At 38.4% G+C, this 21148-nt stretch overlaps 1 long non-coding RNA gene across 1 annotated transcript in view; it reads left to right on the top strand.

Moving 5' to 3' along the window:
• LOC111574480 (uncharacterized) overlaps nt 1-21148 on the top strand; it is a 38123-nt gene that overhangs the window by 5787 nt on the left and 11188 nt on the right. The window contains exons 2-3 of the long non-coding RNA XR_008603311.1: nt 10143-10279; nt 18557-18618. This is a non-coding gene — a long non-coding RNA (uncharacterized LOC111574480). The remainder of the gene's footprint in view (nt 1-10142; nt 10280-18556; nt 18619-21148) is intronic.

Genomic DNA, 21148 nt, shown 5'->3' with positions numbered 1-21148 from the left:
GGTATGTCTTTGGAAAACGCAACATACACCGATCAGGAATAACATTATGAGCACCTGCCTAATATGGGCCCCCTTATGTGGTCAAAAATGCTTTGAACCATTGGGCCTGGACCAGAGGACCTCTCAGGGTGTCCTATGGAGTCCGGACCAGAGGAACTCTCGGGGCGTCCTATGGGGTCTGGACCAGAGGAACTCTCGGGGCGTCCTATGGGGTCTGGACCAGAGGAACTCTCGGGGCGTCCTATGGGGTCTGGACCAGAGGAACTCTCGGGGCGTCCTATGGGGTCTGGACCAGAGGAACTCTCGGGGCGTCCTATGGAGTCCGGACCAGAGGAACTCTCGGGGCATCCTGTGGGACCTGGACCAGGATGTTGGCAATGGACCCTTTGGGTTCTCTGGGTTCTCCAGTGCATTCTCTGGGAATCTAACTTGTTCCACTGCATCCTGTTGATGTTTGATCTGAATGGGGTCTAGGAAGTTTGGATCTTGGGCAACTGTCATGTTCCTCAAGATGTTCCTGATTGTTTGATGTTTTTGTGATGTGGTGGGGTGTATTTTCCTGCTCAGGTAGACCAGTGCCATTTGGGATTGTTATTTGCATGAAGGAGTGTGTTTGTTCTGGGATAACGTTCATTCAGACTGAGGGAGGAGAAGAAGCTCCAAGACCAAAAGAAAGACGAAGACATCCAGAGGCTGAACCATCTCGATGATTCTCTGGCTGTGATGGTCTACAGCATCAAAAACCAGATGTTGGCTAAAGAACACCAGCAGAGAGAAGAAGACTGGAGGACTCAGCTCAGCCATCTGGAGAAGCTGAAAGCAGAGGTGGAGACTGATAACAGAGACATGGAGGAGACGATTAAACAGCTTCTAGAGCAAGAAGAAGAAAAAGTCAAAGAAGAAAAAGAGATTCTGGCAGCGTTTTTACCCCCCCAAAAAACCATCATAGTGATTTTTTTTTTTTTTTTTTTTTTAACTGTTTTTAATATATTTAGTGTGTAGCAGCTGTATTTTATGTTCCGTGTATGTTTCCGTCTAAAAGACATTTTCTTGTATCTATCCTCTGACTTCAGCTTTTTAATAATGTTCACACAGAGTACAGTGTGAAGTTCTACCGTTTTCACAGTGTAGTTATATGAAGGAGTACTGATTCTGATAGTTACATGGCAGATTATAGCTAAATATCAGGATTTGTTGGTGCTTTTTATCACTGGAAAATGCCATTATCTGTCTTGACTTCATTCTGAAACATTAACTCTGGACATCCCTACAGACAAATGCATATTTTTGGTTTATTTGTGTTTTCTACTGATGTTCCCGACATGTTTGTGCTAAAACCCTTTGCTGCTGTAACACTGCAAACTTCACACACTTCCACATTTTCAACATTTATGGGAAATCTTTGAACATTTTTTTGGAAAAAAAGAAATGTTCAAAGAACAGAACAGAAGAACATTCACAAAAAAAAATCTACCAAAATCCAGCGAATTTCGCTGGATTTTGGTTGATTTTTATGTGAATGTTCTTAAGACAATACTAGAAGTTTTACTGACATATGTAATCACTTTAGATATTTTTAGGATTTTTTTGGAAGATTTTTACTCATTTTTTGAAAATATTTACTAGAATTTTCTTGCCAAATTTGGGGGATTTTTTTAAAATAAAACTTTTAAGGGAAACTTTTAAGGAATTATTGGAATTTTCTTCCTGAAGGTTTTGCAAATGTTCAGAAATTTGGGGAATTTTTTGCTGAATTTTTGGATTTTTTTCAGACAAGGAAACAATATTTTTTGGTGCCTGTAAATGAGGACAACAGGAGGGTTAAATCTCATCCAATTCGATGTCACTCTCATTGAATCTTAATCTCATCTAATTCAAGATGATCCAATTCAATCGTAATCTCATTGAGTTCAATCTCAATCTAATTCAGTTTCCATCTCGTCCAGTTCAAGCAAAATTTCATTCAATCTATCTCATTCAATTCCAAATTAGTTTCTTTTAATCTCATTCAATCTTAGTCTCATTCAATCTCAATCTCATCCAGTTCAAACTCAGTCTCATTCAAGCTCAATCTCTATCCCATCCAGTTCAATCTCAATTTGATTCAATCTCAGTTTCATCCAGTTTAATGTCAGACTCTGGTTCTGGATTGGTGGCCCATGTGTAGTTTGATCTTTTTGCTAGAAGCTCATCTTCCTTTTCCACGATGAAATGCTGCATTGGTTGGAGACGGTTTGAGCTGCAGATCGACAGCAGGAGCTGAGTCCATATAAACTTTGGTGTGTTGTTGTATGAAGGAAAACGTCACAAAGTGCAACAGTTTGGCTGCTGATGCCTTTCTGGACTACAGTGGAGCTCTATGGCTCAGATTTCATGATTTGATAGATGTATTAATCACTGTTTTGGGGCTTTTCGTGGCACAACCAGTGTCAGTTCTGTTCTTGTTCCTCTTGTGTTCTCAGTAAATCCCTCCTATCCAGTCCTTGTTCCTACTTGGCCTCCCTCTCCCCTCCCTCTCCTCAGCTCCCGTTATGGCCGAGCTGTCAGAGCAGCAACAATCCCGGTCCATTAGTATGGTAATGAGGCTGCGGGCCGACAGGTGGCCTGGTAGACAGCTCAATTAAAGCGCTCATTAAAGAGGAAAGTTAACGAAGCTGCAGCCTGGTGCCAGTACGGCTTTAGCACACAATGTGATGTCACAGGCAACAAATAGCTGGTGAGGAGGGAAGTGTGTCAGTCTGCCGAGTGTGTGTTTGTGTGTGTTTTTGTGTGTGTGTGTGTGTGCGCGCACTTCCCAGTCGATCTGAGCTCATGTATGGATGCATGTTTGTGTGTCTGTGTGTGTGTGTGTGTGTGTGTGTGGCCGGAGATTGAAATAACAGGTCGGAGGAAGTTAGATGGACGTTGCTAATAAGGTGTCGCTGCGACTCGGTGATCAGATGAGATGAGAGACGGGGAGGAGATCGGACGGAGGAAGAAATAAGTCAGTCAGACTTGGCCTTTTAGCGTCCCATCAGACTCGCAGCAGACGAGTTCTCTGCATCATTAACTGGACAAGAACACTGTAATGCTCTAATTACTATGAAAAACATCCAGAAATGAGAAAAAGACAAGTTATTTAAATACTGTCCACGTCCCCGCTACGTATGTTAAAGACACAGTCGGTGTTTTTGTGTCGTAAACCTAAACACATTACCACAACCCAACTGCGATAAGCAGAGGGAAATGGATGGAGATTACAAATAATAATAAAACAGGTCATTACTCCAACAGGATCTGTAGATATGTGGCACTTTTGGGCTACAAAGGTCAACTTCGGTGACCTTCATCTATATTGACATCATGAAAAATACCATAAAAATCCTTGAAAAGTATATTAGGGAGAAGAGACAGGAGCACTGTGCTTATGGAAGAGAATAATGATAAAGGAGGACAGAAGAGTTATAACAAAAAATAGCATAAAAATCCAGGTCTACGCACTTAAGGTGGGTTTGAAATATAAAAGACCTTTATTTTGAAGGGCTATAGACATTTTTTGAATCTTCATGCTCTAAGGAGCGTGCAGTGTTGACATGTGTTGGTGTGTTTTTACTTTTTAAACCCATCTTGACCTGGATTTTTGTATTCCTCTTCCTTTGTACATAAACAGCATCAGAGGGGACATGAGAGGTGTCCCCTCTCATGTTATTATTTATACACTTGGCTGCGTTTTCACTCAGTCTGGTTTTGTTTAGGCCACAGAATTCCTTAGTTTAGTTTGGTTACCAAACTACTTGGTTAAGTTCAGAAAAAGATCCTGGTTTGGGTACAAATGCATCCATGTAAACGCTAAACACTGAGCTTCGGATGTTTTCTGGTGACAAAAATAGTCTCTAAAAAAATATAAGCATCTCACATTTTTGCATCCTTTTTTTTGCAAAGATGTTTCGTTTTGGTGAGAGACACTGAGCTAAACATAAGACATGCTTCAGATTGACTCTAGTGGCTTCAGTAATTATAACGACAGCTATGTAAGGCGACATATTTGTAGAACCAGAGAAATGGCATCGGGAGGAGGTTGGGGTGGTTGAATGGGTCGACAAAACATTGGACTTTAACATGTGAAACTAGTGTTTGTTTCATAGTTTACTCTTTTAAAGAGAGTCAGTGTTGTTTCTTTTAGCTGTGATCGTCACGTAAACCTCAACCACCAGTTTACTGTAACCATGACAATGAGGAATTTATAATCTTAGCAAAACACTTATTTTACCCCAAACCCCAACCTTTCTCTATATCGAAGCACTTTCTGCAGCATTTTCACATCACAGTTTATCTGTTTCCTCCAGTTCAGCCTCATGAGTCGCATCAGGACAAAGTACTGATGTTCACAGCGTAGGATGGAGGATGTTTTTTAGGTCTACTACAGATTTTTGTTTATTCCGTCCTGTAAAACTATACATAAATGACCACACTGCACCAATATTTTAACTACTAATGCAGATTTAATGATCAATCATCATCTTAATGTAAAAACCCTGTAAATAACATTTTAGATACATTCTGATTTTATAACTGGAGCCTAAAAATGAAACTTACATGGTCAAAGTAGTTGTTTTAATGCAGAATTATGTATATTTCGAATTTGTTGATTATGAGAAAACTCACCAGTTATGTCTTAAATGATCTTATCTTAACTTCCTACGATCTGAGCTTTGGTTGGGCTGCATTTTAGATTTATTCCAGTTCTTTGGGATAAAAAGTCACCAATAAATATAATAATATCTGATTATTATGTTTATTATATTTATCTTGTTATTATTGTAGTTATTATTATTATTATTATTATTATTATTATTATTATTATTATTATTATTATTAGTGTTATTATTAACAATACACTCTTTTTGAAAAAAAAAAAGGATGTCCACATATGTGGACGGCAGGTCTTAGGAGGATATATCATCTTATCTTAAATTATTTTTAAAAAGGTTGATATGAAGGAATGTATGTTTTAAACTTTAGGTTTTCTGCTTTTGAAATCATGTTAAATCTCTGGTTAGAGGTGCTGTCATCTGCTAAAAGCTCAGTTGAAGTAATTTACACTAAATTTTTAAACCGAGTTTCTCTGTAGAACCTCGACTGTAAACATTACACAAACATGAATCTGAAGATGCACTAAGAGACTCCTATCGACATAAATTAAACTAAATCTTAAAGGAAATAAATATACTTGTTGCAGCATGTGATTTTCCATCTTTTTCAGTTTTTATTGTAATGCTATTAGTGTGGTGGGGATGGAGGCTGGGGGGTTACCGAGTGCAACATGTTTTAATGGCTGCTCATTGTTTATTATGTATGAGAATAAAGATGTAACACGACATGGTAATCAGTTTGTAACCCGGACCAATTTAGCCTGTAATCCGGGGGGCGTGCTCTCTCAAGTGTGAAAACGGGGCCGAGTGTGTCTCGTCTTCCTCTCTCGCTCCCTCGCGCTCTCTCTCTTTTGCATTTCGGTGTGTGTGTCTGCGACATGGAGGATCATGGGAGTTAATGGGGTAGGACTGTGGTCAACAAACGGGGTTATGTATGGGCACAAACAAGAACACAGTGAGAAAACAGACCCGCCAGATTCGCTCAAAGCTGTCTGAAAGATGTCTGCCCTTATGAATATGCTAATCCCAGTTTAGCATGAACAAAAAAAATGCTCATTAATTAATCAGCAACAATGGCCTCCTTTAATGACACACTAGCTGCCGTTGGAGATGAAACTGGAGTATGAGACGGTCTAATATGAAACATTTTTAATCCAAACCGTTCAGCAGTGCATTAAATATTTTAGATGTGCTCTTGTAAGCCGTGGCGTATGAAAAAAGTGGGAAAATCAAGCGTAAAACCTCACAAGCTTATTGAAAAGACTAAAGATTTGACAGACACACAGTCAGAGGTGTGTTTGTCTGAATAAGCTGCGTTGGTTATTAACCTACATTGAACGGATCTTTTCAGCTCACAGATGATGGGAACCACACTGGATAAAAACAGTTAACAGAAACGCACAGTCTTAATGAGCCGAGACATAATAGGTTAGTGTGCTATCGACCAGGACCAATCAGAACGGAGCTGCCTTAGTTTCATCTACGACATCCAAGACTAAAATAAAATTAAACTAAATCAAAGGCAGTGTTTCAAATGAAGAACTATGATGAAGTGTCAGCTAGCAAAATCTGATTGAAAAGTTCAAGATTAATTACTGTTTCGATTGTGTGTTGTTTATTAACCCTGAAGTTGATGAGAGAACAACACCTGTTACCATGGTAACCACACACAAAGCTGCAGCAAAGATCTGAGAATTAAAAATCCAAGAATAGAAAACTGTACTCCAATCTGTCGAGCTGTTGTTGTGCAAAATGGATAAAAATGATGAAACTTTGAAAGTTAAGATCAAAACTGAATCCACATCTGATGCCAAAATCAATCTTTAGTTAACTGGAGGGACGGTTTGTCACTTGAAAGTCAACTGCTCAAAGGATTGTGTTGTTTTTAGTGATCAATATGGAGTCATGAGCTCAAGAACTCACTTTATAAATAAGGAAACTATAACGGTGAAATGTGGCTTGATAAGATAAAGTTAGACACAATATGAGCAGTACAACCTCAGAAATTCACAACAAAAGCTCTTTATCAGTTTATTTATCTGTTATTGATCAATATCAGTTTAGTTCAGTCACGTGAATTTTCTGTCATTGAGCCTGGCACTGAGGCACAAACCAGCCTAATAAAACACACTACAAGATGAGACAGAATGAGTTCAGTTTCTTTTCTAGTCTTGTGTTGTAGGGCTCCAATGATTTCTAATGCTGTAGGTTCTGTCCATTCTCAATCCTGCCTCCACAAAATTGTGTTCCTGTACAACTAAACTGCATTGTCAGATATGTTTTGAATTGAATTTTGTTGGGAACGATCTGTGAGCAGTGAGGTGGTGGAAAGAAGGTCAGGTTGAAAAAGCAGCATATCTGTGTTTGGGGTTTGGATCTGAGAATTCCTGTCCTGAGATGGAGCGTCAGTCTCAGAATGAAGTTTAAATTTCTGTCATTTTTTTATTCAGAGTTAAGTTTAGTCACCAAAACTACAGATTTGGGTTTAAGAAAATAACACACTTGGTTAAAAGTGGGCACCAAAATTACTGGTCAGGAAAATGTCACAGTTTGGATTAAATACGACCCTTTAGCTACATGTTGGACGCGCTTCTGCCATTTTCTGAGTTAATGTATGATTGGTTCGCTGAAAGATAGATGATTAGAAAGATAGTTGTGATAAATTACAAACAAATATAATCTGGCAGAATTACTTTCCCTTCAAAATGTCATTAAGAATGAATAGAATAGATACTTTATTGATCTTAATAGGAAATGAATTTGTCACAGCAGCATGTTAACGTAGAGAAGGAGGAGTGAGGTGAGGTAGGACTGAGCTGATGGAGGTAAATTCTGCAGTTATTGAGATCTCAGTAAGATCAGAGGCTCCTGTTGGGAGTAAACAATATCTGTCTGGCTCTGTTGCTCCGCTAGTAGAACTCCACTGAGCAACGGTAGCAACGGTCTTTTCCATCCATTTCCTCCTCTCACTCCTCCAAGATAATCAAATAAAGCAAAATGAAAAAAAAAAACTTAAATCGCCGATTGTAAAAAAAAAAAAAAAAAAAAAAAAAAATGTTTGCAATCAAGAAAGAAATGCACTAAATTGAAAAACACAGGACGCTAAAGCTGCTGTATAACAGACATCCTCTGGTTGAATGTCTTGTCCTTTTGTTGAATGCAGTTTAGTTGTTCAGAAACACAAGTTTTCTGGTTGCCTTTGTAGAAGAATTTGGTATCCAAGAAATAATTTACATCTCTCGTTATTAGATTGACCATTTTAATGATCTGAAGGTTGCGGGTGTTCTCTTTACACTGAAAACTTTCACTTGATCAGCTGAAGTCATGACACAAAACTTTGGAGATCTTGAAAATTTTCTCCTGAATTTTGGAGTTTTTCCGCACAAGTATAGAAAAGTGTATTTGTGATTAAATCCTTTGGAGTTCCAGTCTGGCCTCCAGGACCTTCGAACACCTCACTGTTGTCCTTCCATCTGCCCTGTGGCCTTCAGCCGTGGATCTGAGGTCCGAGCAGTCGGCCGGCTGCAGCCTGCTGCTCTATTATGCTGCTAATTGGTGGCATGAGTGAGATGGCTACCATATCAAAAGGCAGGAAGCGAAGGCTGGAGGGGTGAGGGGGGGTGAGGAGATGGAGAGAGTGAAGGAAGGAAAACTGAGAGACAGAAAGCAGAGATTTGTTCTCATTAGAGGAGGGCGTGACCATTCTTCATGTCAGAGCCAAATGAAGTTGACAGGCCAGAGACGAGTTTAGTGTGTGTTTATGAGTCTAAGTGGGTTCTGGTGAGAAATTGCTGTGTACGAGGCGGACAATGGAAGTAGCAGGATGGCTTCCTGATAAGCTGCTCTTATTAAACCGACTCCATTGGTGGGAAACTGTGGGAACTCCAGAGTAAAGCAGAGGTGGAGAGAGAAAGGTTAGCGCTGAATAGAGGTGAGATGTTGGAGTGCTGAATCACAGAACTCCTGTTTTCTTTAACTTGATTGGCATTGGTCATATCTGGCCAACAATGCTGCATTCTGCTCCATTAAAGGAGCACTCCATCAGTTTTACACATGAAGATCAATTGACTTGACATGAAGAGTCCCAGTCTGTAGAAACAGGTGTTGGATGAAAACCAGATTTATAGTCGATGGAAGCAGCAACTGGAGCCCTTTGTAGAGTTTCTTTTGCTGCTGAATGTCATATTTCACTGATGGAAGTCTGATTAGCTTGAGTCCTGCTTTATATCCAATATCTGGATAACTTTAAATATCATTTTGAAATCACTGAATAGGAGGCTACCATTTAGTCAGTGACAACAGTAGGACTGCAGCTATCCATTACTTTAGTAATCCAGCATTGTATCAATTATTCTGGTGATTAATCGAGTAATCGGATTCCACGCTTGGTGTTTCAGCATCAAAAGAGGAAGTGAGCGCACTGTGCAACATAAATAATTGTCCAGGTGGAACGTGGTGGACATCTGCGGTGCAGCGTAGTTTAGATTCAACTAAAACTAAAGCCACGGAAAACCGACATGTATTTAGTTGTTGATGCAGAAATCCCATAAATCTGTTTTTATGTTTGGTCCGTTTAAACTGCTGTTACTGCAGCTGATAGAACAAATAAGAAAACTGATCAGTTTATTGATTACAGAGAATATTCAATCAGTAACATTAGTAGTGATTTCCTTCGTTATGAGACAGAGTCAGACCCAAAGTACAGTTGCTTTGGTGTTCCTGTTCATTAATATGACTAGATGCAGTTCAGACTGAACAGATTTCCTCCATAAAAGACGAGGCAGCTGAGGAAACACAAGCAACAGAGAGGATGAAGTTTAACTATCCACAGAACAGAAGATGTTTCATGAATTCCTGTGCTGCGCTGAAAGTAGAAATGTTTCAAAGACCGACATAGTAAGACCTGACTGACCAGGATCTTCATCTAGATATGGAGGCGACACGTTCAGATGTTGTCAGGTTAACTAAAGTGCACGTCTGAAAGGGGCAATGCATAATAATAATAATAATAATAATAATAATAATAATAATAATAATAATAATAATAATAATAATAATAATAATAATAATAATAATAATAATAATAACAACTTTATTTCTATAGCAGCCTTAAGAACAGCTTTGACAGTTAAAACATGTAAACACAGACAATCAGACAAGATATAGGAGACAAGTCAGTGCACTTAAGTAAAAATAAATAGTAATAAATTAATAATTAGCTAGATTAGCACTCATAACAAACAAGGGAACTAGGCAGTTTGAAAATTGAAGAACAAGATTTAGAGTTAAAAGTAAAAAATTAGAGAGACATCACACCAAAGAACCAGGCAGCTAAATGTAAAATAAAACCAGAGAGAACATCTAAAATAAACAGGACATAACACAGAATAAAACACTAAAACTAAGTAAAGCTAAAAGTAAACCTCACATTAAAGCAAGTCTGTAAACGTGGGCTTTCAGAAGGGATTTAAAAGAAGTTACTGACTCTGCAGGTCTCATCTCCCCTGGCAGGTGGTTCCAAAGTGAAGATCTTGATGGAGAACGCTCAGTCACCTTTAGATTTAAACTTCAACTTTGGAATGACCAGAAGGATCCACCTGAGGATCTGAGGCTGCAGTGGGATCATACGGGGTCAACAGATCCTAAATGTAAGTGTACATGCTTGTAGATAATTTAATTGCTTCCTCAGTTGCATCGCTCCTCCTCTTTGTTTTTGCTGACATCTGATTGTGAAGGTTAAACTCGATTTACTGCATTTAATTATCAACAGATGAGTCGCAACATCTGAACTTTGAGGCCCGTCTCCCAACAATCCCAGTCAGCAAAAATGCATTTTAATTAAACATTTTAGGGGAAAACTAGTCCATCACTTTTGTGACTCATCACAAATATCTTCCTGATCATCACATCTTCTCCATTTATTTTATTGCTTTCCAACTGGGGCTCATTCTTAAGTAACCAATCACAGATGGGATAAGCCTGGACCCATCACCGTGGTAACCCAGAAAATGGAGGAGAAGTTTTTCTGTTAGAACCAAACAAAAGTGAAGTGTAAAAATGGTGGCTCTACATGGGCCATAACCAGTCAGGGATCATCAGGAAACAAACATAACTCCAAATGCATTATTCTGATTGTTGCTCCTGCAGGAGGTGTTTGCTGATGTCAAATCAACTCTAAAGGTGTCAGAGTTGTGTTCACAGGTCGTTGTGGTCGGCTTTCTAACGGGTGCAAGTGTTAAAATGAACATAAATACATGTTGGGAAGGTGGGGGAGGAAGTACTGAGAGCTGAAGGAAAAGGGGCACCAACACAGTGTAGAAATACTTTCATAATATTACTACAGTTAAAGTGCAGAATTATTAGCATTTAAAGTTTTTATTGATATGATTCATCAATATAATCTGAATCTGAAAAAACTGTCGAACAAAGAGCTTGGCATAAAAAGTACAATATTTACCCCTAACTAAAACACAACTTAGGAATATTCCAGTAAAGTGCAAATACAGATAAATAAATGAGGTTTGAAGAGTAAAAAAAAAAAAAAAAAAAAGCATTTAGGTAGTTTAGATAAGACGCTGGCTTTGTGTATTTCTGGTTGTGATTAAAAACAGACCTTCCATAAAGTGCACAAAGACAAGTGAACAGTTACAATAAAACTGAAACAGCTGAAAGATTTCACCTCTTTGTGTTTAAAATAGTCCTATTATACTCATTTATTACCTCATGTTTAAACTCTAATCAAAACAAGTGACATAATTGCACGATTCCCATTCTTTGTTGTGGGGAAACACCAACGTGCCTGACATCCCCTCTTGCCCCGCTCTCCTTTGCCCCGGGGGGATCTTCTGCAGGCTCCTAATCGCCCCCCTCTCCCCCGTCACTTCCACTGGCCCCCAGTTGTGAAGGGAGAGAGCAACATTACATCTTAATCTCACCCGCTTGATGGAGAATGCAGGTCCCTGAAAGCAGCATTTTCTGGTTACATGAACACATTGGGGGTGGATCAACCATATGCCGATGGACATGGCCGGGGCTGAATGGACAACGGGGATTGTAACAGTGGTCCTCGGACAAAAAGCCCCCCACCGACTCCCACACCTCCACCAGAACCCAACAGACGTTCTGCTGCCGCTGACACAAGGCCAGACCCCCCAACAAACCCCCGACACACACAAACACACACCATCGATCCCCGACCGGCCGGCCTCTAGTCCTGTTCCTGATATGATGGGTTAATAAAATAGGGAGAGCTTGCAGTGAATGCTGCATTGAGTTAATAATTATAATAATATAATAACAATTATGCACCGGAAGAAACACTTTAACTCACTGTTTTAGATTACAGTTGAGCTAAAAGTCATTTAAGTCATTTATTGAAAAAAAAAAAAACACCTTTAAAGTGCTCAAAAGTCGTTTTTTGATGGGTCTGTCCGTTTTACATTTTAATTATTATTAAAGTGGCATATTGTTTAAAAATATGTATAATTATAAATATATGTAAATATTATATTTTTGTCATGCCCCCATGTATGATGATAATAAAGCTATTCTGTTCTGTTCAAAAAAAAGAACATTAATGTTGGTTTCTGAAGACCAGATTTTGGTAGAAATTATATAATTTCAAGTAATATTAAGATTTAGTGCAAAAAAATTATTAATGATATACGTACTTGAGATTTCGTAATATAGCATGTTTGACCAAATTTAAATAGATTTTTATTGCTTTTTGTTCAAAATAAATAATACCCAACGATAAAATAATGATGCATTTACTTGCCACATCATAATATCGCACGTTTGCGTACATTTATATAGATTTTTGACAGCTTTTGGTTGTAAATAAATAATAACAAGCCATGAAAGTAACCAATGTTTTGAAGATAGAATAGAATAGAAATACTTTATTGATCCTCAAGTGGAAATTCTGTTAAATATCTGTTAAGATATCGAACAAACAGATTTTTGATGCATTGTGAAATCTGCTCTTATTCTCTAAGGATTCAGATTTAGATTGACTCCTATTATCCACTCTCTTTTCTCCTGAACAAAGTGCTCTAGATCTCCTCTTTCTTTCCTTTGGAAAGCAAAACCAAAAAATATAATCATAAAATGCTGATAAAATGTAAAACAAGCACAAGTTTCCACGTTGGCTAATTATTTTTGATTGTTTGTATTTTCAGTGCAGCCCGTTCATGGCATGTTCAACTAGCATGTTTCCTCGTAGAACACGGACATGTACACGTGTAATTAAACCGTAATCACGTCGTGTTGAACTCTCCATCTCTGTGACAAACCAACAAAACAGCTCTGGTCTTTTCCACACCAGTGATCCCACATGAGAGTGAGACGGCCGGGCTTTAGAGGAAATGTGTCCTGATTGGAGAGGCAAGCTGTCCCCGCCACTCCAGCGACTGTACCGCTGGAGAGGCCAGTGCGTTCACCATATGGGACAGGGATGGTCAATAGGATTACGCCCCGCAAACTCTCCTTCTCCCTCTTCTCTCCACCACATAATCAGCCAGGGGGATGAAGTCCTGGCCCACCAAGCCTGGCTGAAGTATCCCAGATCCCCTTTCCCCTACTTGGGAAGGGTATCGGGGCAGTGGGGGTCTCGTGGGCCGAGAGAAAGAGCAGGGGGACCGGCAGATGGATTAACATATTCAACAGAGGCAGAGATCAAGCCTTTATAGAGTGAGGACAGAGGGACACTTTCTCTCACACATACAGAGTCTGAGAGAAAACAGAAATGAGTGTAAGCTGGATTTGTTCTCATTGTCATGGAAAAACTGAGATGGTCCGAGTGATAACTCAGCCGGGTTCTTCTGACTAATGCAGCAGGATGGACACCAAACTTACTGAACAGTATTTAATACGCATGTTCATACTACTTTATACTGCTCCATATTCATGGAGAAATATGGGACTTTTAAGCCTTAAAATCAACATTTTATTTCAGTTCAACATTAAATCTATGTTGGTCGTTTTCTGGAAGACGACACAAAAAGCTGCAGCAGCAAAAGTTTAAGTAAATGAAAGAAATATGACAATCTGAGAGGGAACCCTTTTAAAAAATGACTTTATTTCAGTGCACATGTTAACTTGTTAATTATTAACCCATTAAAGGCCAAAAACTTCCAGATGGTATGGATCAATGTTATCAAACAAAAAAAAAAAAAATCATGGCAAGCACCTGTTAAAAAAAAAAAAAAAAAAGGATTTTTCACTTTGGTCCACTAAAAAGTTTATAGAATATCCATATAATAAATGTGTTTTTATGACGTACCAATGCTGTGATCGAGGCTTTCCTCCAGTGGAGGGAAAGATCACTATTAAAATGTAAATTATTCAATGCTAGTTCCATTTTTACTGATATATGTTATTTTTTACTAAAATGTGAAAATTTCCTGCTTTTCAACAAGTCCTTCAAATTAAAAAAAAAATGAAGTGTTTGGCCATGCACTAGAACATTTAGAAGCTTTTTAGATCTGGAATTATTATGGAATTATTATGGCAGGAAATTAAATCTGTTTTGATCATGAAACAACTCCATGGTTGACATTTTTCCATGCAAACACAAACTTTAAGTTTAGTTAAAGATAATAAATTGGGGTTTAAAGTCCTAATTAATTCGTTAACGCTAATTACATTTTGCTGGTATAGGTAAATATTGTTTGCTTGGTACAGCCTCTAAAATATGAAGATTTCCTTAAATCCTTAAAGTTAAGCAAAAAATACATTGCAGTAGAACATATGGAAGCTCCGAAAAGATTAGTGCCTTTCAAAGCTATTACAGGAAAATAAATCTGTGTTATGATAACATAACCTGTGGTTGAGGATTTCCATACAAACACATATTAGTTAAGTTTAGGATCATGATTTGTGTTTAAAGGACTAATTTGTTAACGGTATGTGGACTTTCACTGTCATAGCTTGGGTTAAAAGATACCAAAGTGAGTTTCTTTTGGTCCAGTGTGATGTTTTGTTGACCCATCCATCCACCCCCTCATTACAAACCTGTTGGCAGCTTCACTGTGAACCTGCAGAAACAGCAGCATGTTGAATTCTGTAAGAATCTGTAACAGCTGCTGGATGAAACGATGTGGAGGGACATCTCTGGTGATGAGAGTTTGGTTTGGAGCAATAACCCAGACGCCTCCTTTGCTTCCACCATAATTACTACAAATGCCTTTTTGAACTGATGCAGTCTTTCTTTTAGGGAGGACATCAGTCCTTTTCCCTGTTTTATATACTTAGAAATTCAGTATCTTTGGATTTTGTACCATTGATTGGACAGGAAAACAACCATGAAAAAAGTCAACACAAGATAATGCTTTATATTCATTAAAAAAATAACTTTTCTGCCAGAGACCATGGTTGCTTCAGAAATTATCCAAAATAACTCAGGATTTATCAAAAATGACTCAAAAATGGCTCAAAATTGATCCAAAATAACACAATCTTCTCCAAAATGCTGTTGAATGAATAGAGAAACAACCATGAAAGATCTCAACACCAGATAACGCTTTATTTAAAAAAAACACTTTTAATCCTTTTTATTCATTTGACTGCTGTAGTTTCTAGATAATTAATATTTTCAACATAAAATAGGAACAGTTTAGAACTCGTTATTCAGGATTCTAGATTATGACTAGTTGGTAAAAAGTTATATTACTTTTTTTTGTTGCTTTTCCAAAGTAGCTGACACATTTAGTGACACGGATCCAGAAGTATCTGGATGTTAACACTATGTTAAAAAAGTTAGTTCAATGAAACGGTTTTATTTGTAATTATTGTAGTATTTTTAAAGTTTGGTACTTTTCTTAAAGTATGTGAGTCCTTGTGGGTAAACACCAGAACTAGCAGCGCTGTTAGCGAACCCGTGGCCTCCTCCCAGCATGGCACCAGATTAGAGACCATTTTTTTTGCTGTTCTCATAACATGTGAAAGGCCCAGTGAGATAGTGGACCAACATTATCCCACATCAAAGATGAGCCCAACGGCCGGAGGGATACCACCCTGAAGAGAGACCCCGCTGCTAATGTTGGATTAGAGAGTAGTGAGTGTTGTGTTTATGAGTGACCGTTGATATCTGATCAGGCTAAATTCTCTTTTCTTTTAACCGACGCACTGTTTAGCCTGCAGTTTGTCTCTTCTTACTGCCATAGTGAAGCATTCAAGCTTATCCTGGTCAGACAAAGGCAGACTGACGTGTGAATCTCACATTTAACCCTCCTGTTGTCCTCATTTACGGGCACCAAAAAATATTGTTTCCTTGTCTGAAAAAATCCCAAAAAATCAGCAAAAAAATTCCCCAAATTTCTGAACATTTGCAAAACCTTCAGGAAAAAAATTCCAATAATTCCTTAAAAGTTTCCCTTAAAAGTATTATTTCAAAAACATTCCCCAAATTTGGCGAGAAAATTCTTGCAAATATTTTCAAAAAATGAGTAAAAATCTTCCAAAAAATCCTAAAAATGTCTAAAGTGATTACATATATATCAGCAAAACTTCTAGTATTTTCTTAAGAACATTTTTAATGTTTCTTTTTTCCCACCAAAAAATGTTGAAAAATTTCCCAAAAATGTTGAAAATGTGCATATCAGAAGTTTCGCTGTGAAAATATTATTGTTTCCACATTTTCAAGTTTTAAAACGGGTCATTTTTGACCCACAGGACGACACGAGGGTTATTCTGCATCATTGTGCTCATTAAGCATCTGCTGTGTTGCCTTCAGCAATCAGCATTTTAGTTTCACTTTAACCAAACGCACAACAGAAGGTGTTGATATGGACAAAAGTTTATGGGAAGCCAAACAATAAACCTGCAGAACAAATCATTGTAAATCGAGAAGAGCACTCAGAGAGAGCAGTCCTCTTCCAAGGCTGCTCAGTCGTCGTTTTATTTCTGACAGATGAAATCTTGAAAACAGTTGTGGCAGAAGTCACGGCAATATAGAATGGGTCCATTTATTATAGATGTTCCCACAAACAAAATGACCTTGCGCTGAGCACAGGCGTGTATTATGCATGTGTACGTTATGTACAGATACCGAATCATGTGGCCTATATATGTAGCGGGTGGCAGGAATTGATGGGACTCAGAAACACCCCCACAATTTAATCAGTTGTTCCTTGTATCATTTCTGATGGATAAGTCCTGATAAGTCTTCAGCAGTGGATTTGTAGTAGGATCACAATCATGTGATCATCAGCAGGCAGCTGACGTAGCGTTCACTTGTTGTCATGGTTACAATGACGCCTGTCTGTCTTTCTATGTTGTGTGAAATTGACGTTAAAACAGGAAAGGACTTTTCCTAAAGTGATAAAGCTAAGTTTCAAACAAACCTTGAAGTCTGAAATATAATTTGAGGCTTCTCTCACTGGAACTATGATTCCCAAACCAAGAGTGAAGTCAAAGAGACATTCTATTAAATCAGCTTTATCATACTGTTGTCGAACAGATAAACAGAGCTGTCAGAAAGTTCTCTTGTGGATGTTGGTGGAGCAGCTCCAGAAGAAACTTTTCTGTTCTAGAATCCAGGAGAAAGGAAAGAAGTGAGAAAAGCATTCAGGCTGCTACAGAACAATGTGGGTGAACAGTGAATGCCAGGCAGACATAAAGGAACTCTCCATCAGTGATATTAATCTGTTGAGCAGCAGCATGGAGGAGAAGCGTGTGATTTGTCTGGTTTGGCAGTCGTACACTAATCTAAATCAGTGAGCTCTGAGTGGAACAGGACAGAGTTATATGGATGCAGAGAAGGAAACAATGCGGCGGCAGAAACAGAAAAGAGGGTGAAGCTGCTGCTGGAGCTGTGATGGATGAGGTCAGAGAGAGGCTCAGGGGTCTTCAGAGGGTCAGCTGGAGGTTGGGTGGAGGTCAGAGTGCAGCTAAAGGGGAGACGAGGAGTCGGAAAGTTCAGCATTTAAACTTCAGGTGCTTCATAAGCAGGTAAAATACGGTCTGAAGCTACAGGGAGTTTTCATTTAAAACACATTAGTTCTGCTGTGTTTAAAACCTTGTATGGAGTCCAAAAGCTCCAGTGTTGATGACTTTAGCAACAGTGATGACCCTATTTTAGTTTGAACACTCCAGGGTTGTGTTTTAGTCTGGATAGGCAGGAATAGAGACTTCTGGAAAAGCAATGATGCAGGAAGCCATGTTTATTATCACTAAACTCAGTCCCTGATTGGCCCTGCACCGATCACATGACCATGTGTCAGATTAATACAGACATCAGTCTTTAACCACTGGTTATTTCAGCACAGATATCACGTTTACAACTCCAGCGTCATCGTAGTGCAGATAATCATGCGATGTGGCTTTTCTACTCGTGTTGGTATTAATGCTAGACACGTTTATGGGGAAATTACATCAACCATTGGATAGATTTACATAAAATCTCATTTATTATCACCTGAGGAGCAATCCTAATGTCTGCTAGAAATTACGCTCACATGCTGAAGCTCAACTGATAATTAATTTTCTGAGGTGCTGATATCAATTTTAGGGAGTGAAAAATTCTGATATTGGTATTTGTGTAGCCTTTCAGAGGAAATGCTTCCACTTAGACTCCTTGAGGATTTCAAGAGGAGGACTGCATGTCTTCAGAAGCACCAGATTTTAGACAGAAAGATGAAGATGTTTGATAATCTTGTATAAAAAGGGGAAAAAGGCACCTGTTGTTTTATAGGAGATGGATTTTTGTCTTCAAACTTTACATCTGTCAAGCCTCAGAGAAGAAACTTCAGTCTCTACTTTCATTTAATGATTAATTTTTGAGTTTTTTGTTGTTTATGGTGATAAGCGTCTTTTCCTTTCAGGGATCATCTTTGTGTTAACAGAACCAATGAAATGCTGTAGTTACTTCTGCTGATGTTTCTCTGTTTGGATTTTATTTTGTGGTTTCTTTGTGTCTTTTCCAGTTTTTGAACTCTGAGGCTCCTGGATTTACTGCATTTGTGGACTTCAGAAAAAGCATCTTAAGGTAAGAAAACCCACTCTGTATATTATTTATTTGTGTGGTTTTAATTGATAAAAAATATTTTGGGGGAAATAGTGCCTATATTTGATAAAGGGCACAGTTCTGATGACTTGGATGCAAACTTGAGATTCTGGTTATAGACCAGGAGACTGGAGATGGTTTAAGAAGCAGATTTATGACTGTGAACTGGGATATAGATGGCTGTAATGTTGGCATATAATATCATTTATCCCTTCAGGTGCATTCACGTTTAATGAAGAGCAAATCATGACTTTTTTCCTGCTAATCTGAATGCTGGAGTGTTGTTATGTAGAAACGTCAGTCTGAACCGAAGTAACCGTCACAGTTTTTGTAAATCTAATTTGCTTTATTGGTTCTTATTGATTTGTGTTTTGCACCACAAATAAAACCAGTTTAGTTTGATCGAGGGCTGCATGATGTTGGAAAAACCTGACGTTGCAATATTTAGTTTTTCTGCAGTATATAATGGATTATGAATAAATATGTTAAAGTATAGCATGGCTATAATTTACAGAGAAAAACAGATGTGAAATTGTTATTGCATATGTGATTTCTCTTTGCTGTTTGGAATCTTTCTCATCTGATGGAACACTAGCGACAGCATCCAAAATAGTTCTTTATTTTCTTTCCGTGGCATTCAGATCTAGCTTTGACTCATCATACGGAGTTCCATGGTGCTGATTTAAACGATTAATTAGTGGTTAGACATACAAGTTGCAAGCAGAATCCCTGTTTTTGATTTCTGTAGCTACAATAAGTACGTATGAATTAAGCTGTATTTCTTTATTTTATCTTTTGCAATGTGATCTTACATCATGGTGTTTTCCTGGTTTTGATGGTCATATGAAGAGCTGACTGTCAATAATACAGTAGTTTGGAAAACACTGAAGTATTTAAGAATCCTTAAATCTGAGTGGATTGTTGTGGGACTGTGGACATTTTCTTTTCATATCAAGCAGCAATACAGTTGATGTGTTGAAGTTAATTTGACTTGAAAGCACACCGTCTCCAGTGTAATGCTAAAAGAAAATCTGCACATTTTTCATCTTCCTGGATGCTAATTAAATAACGTGTCACATACATCTTCCTGCGCATGTTATGTTATAGAAGCAGAAAACCATGTTTCAGTTTTTCAGAAAGGGTGATGTAAAACAGAAAAAACTTATGATCAGACTTCTAAAGGTAATGGAATAAAAGCCGATAAAACAAGAACACCAGCATCCCTGGAACATTTGCCCTGCCTGGACTGTTAGCGCTCATGCTAATTCAGACACACAAAAAGCTCTCCATGCTGTCACTTAGTGTTCCTGGGTGGAAGGGCCAGCGGTGGAGGAGCGATGTGTGAAGGTAAACCATTTCCAACCCTGTTGGAGCCACTTGGTAAACACACACTATAATTACTGCTTATTAGAGACTATAGGGGCCCATTAGTGGCGGCGGCCCGGCCCCTCACTGCCTGAATCCTCATTATAGAAGCCAGCACAGCTCAGTCTGCCTCATTACCACCTGCCTGTTAAACTCTCTCACACACACACACACACACACACACACACACACACACACACACACACACACACACACACACACACACACACACACACACACACACACACACACACACACACAGTCTGAAGCGCTGCAGGTGCTGCCAGGAGGAAGTCAGGTTTGACTTGTTAACAATCAGATGGTGGAAAATGTCTGTTTGTGTGCATTGCATTGGGCGATATTAGTCTAAAGTAGTTAACAGACATTACTTTTAGGACTTTTTGCTTCATATTACAGGACAGAGTGAATATTTTTATTACTGAATCTAAAGAATACCAATTCTGTGTAAAATAAACTAGTCTTAGGGCATAATTCTTTAGGCATTCAGGGACAATTTGCTATTTTTGCCGACGTTTGTGTGAGTACAAACTTCTAAAGTACAGAATAAAATAGAATAGAAATACTCTGTGGAGAAATTCTGTTTTTATAGCGAGCAGAAAGAATAAAGTGGATACTACCACAATTGAAAACTAGAAAAGCACTCAGAGCATGCAGTCCTCCTCCAAGGCTGCTCAGTTGTTGTGTTATTTCCAATGGATCTTTAAACAGTTCGTGGTCCACAGTGGTGGATTTGTTGCAGGATCACAATCATGTGATCGTCAGCAGGCAGCTGACGTAGTGTTCACTTGTTGTCATGGTTACAGTGACGCCGTGCCGCTATCTGGCAATGATACACAAATCTTTATCAAATCCATGGATCCAGACTATAAGCCGCATCACTGCCAAAATCTAATCACTTGATCCTTGTGTCATTTCTGACCTTCCCTGAAAATTTCATCCAAATCTGTTTCAGAGTAATGTTGCAGAAAGACGGACTGACGTTGATCGTCACATAACTCCGATGTGTTCCTTGGTGGAGTAAATATAAAACATAATAGAAATATAATAGAAAAATATACCAAGATACAAAATGTACAATAAAGTGTAAAATATATTATAAATAAAAACAGTATTAATTTGAAAAATG

This window comes from Amphiprion ocellaris, chromosome 11 (genome assembly GCF_022539595.1).
Source record: "Amphiprion ocellaris isolate individual 3 ecotype Okinawa chromosome 11, ASM2253959v1, whole genome shotgun sequence".
Classification (NCBI taxonomy): domain Eukaryota; kingdom Metazoa; phylum Chordata; class Actinopteri; family Pomacentridae; genus Amphiprion; species Amphiprion ocellaris.
Note: the sequence above shows the minus strand (reverse complement) of the source record. Positions and strands in the feature narration are given on the sequence as shown.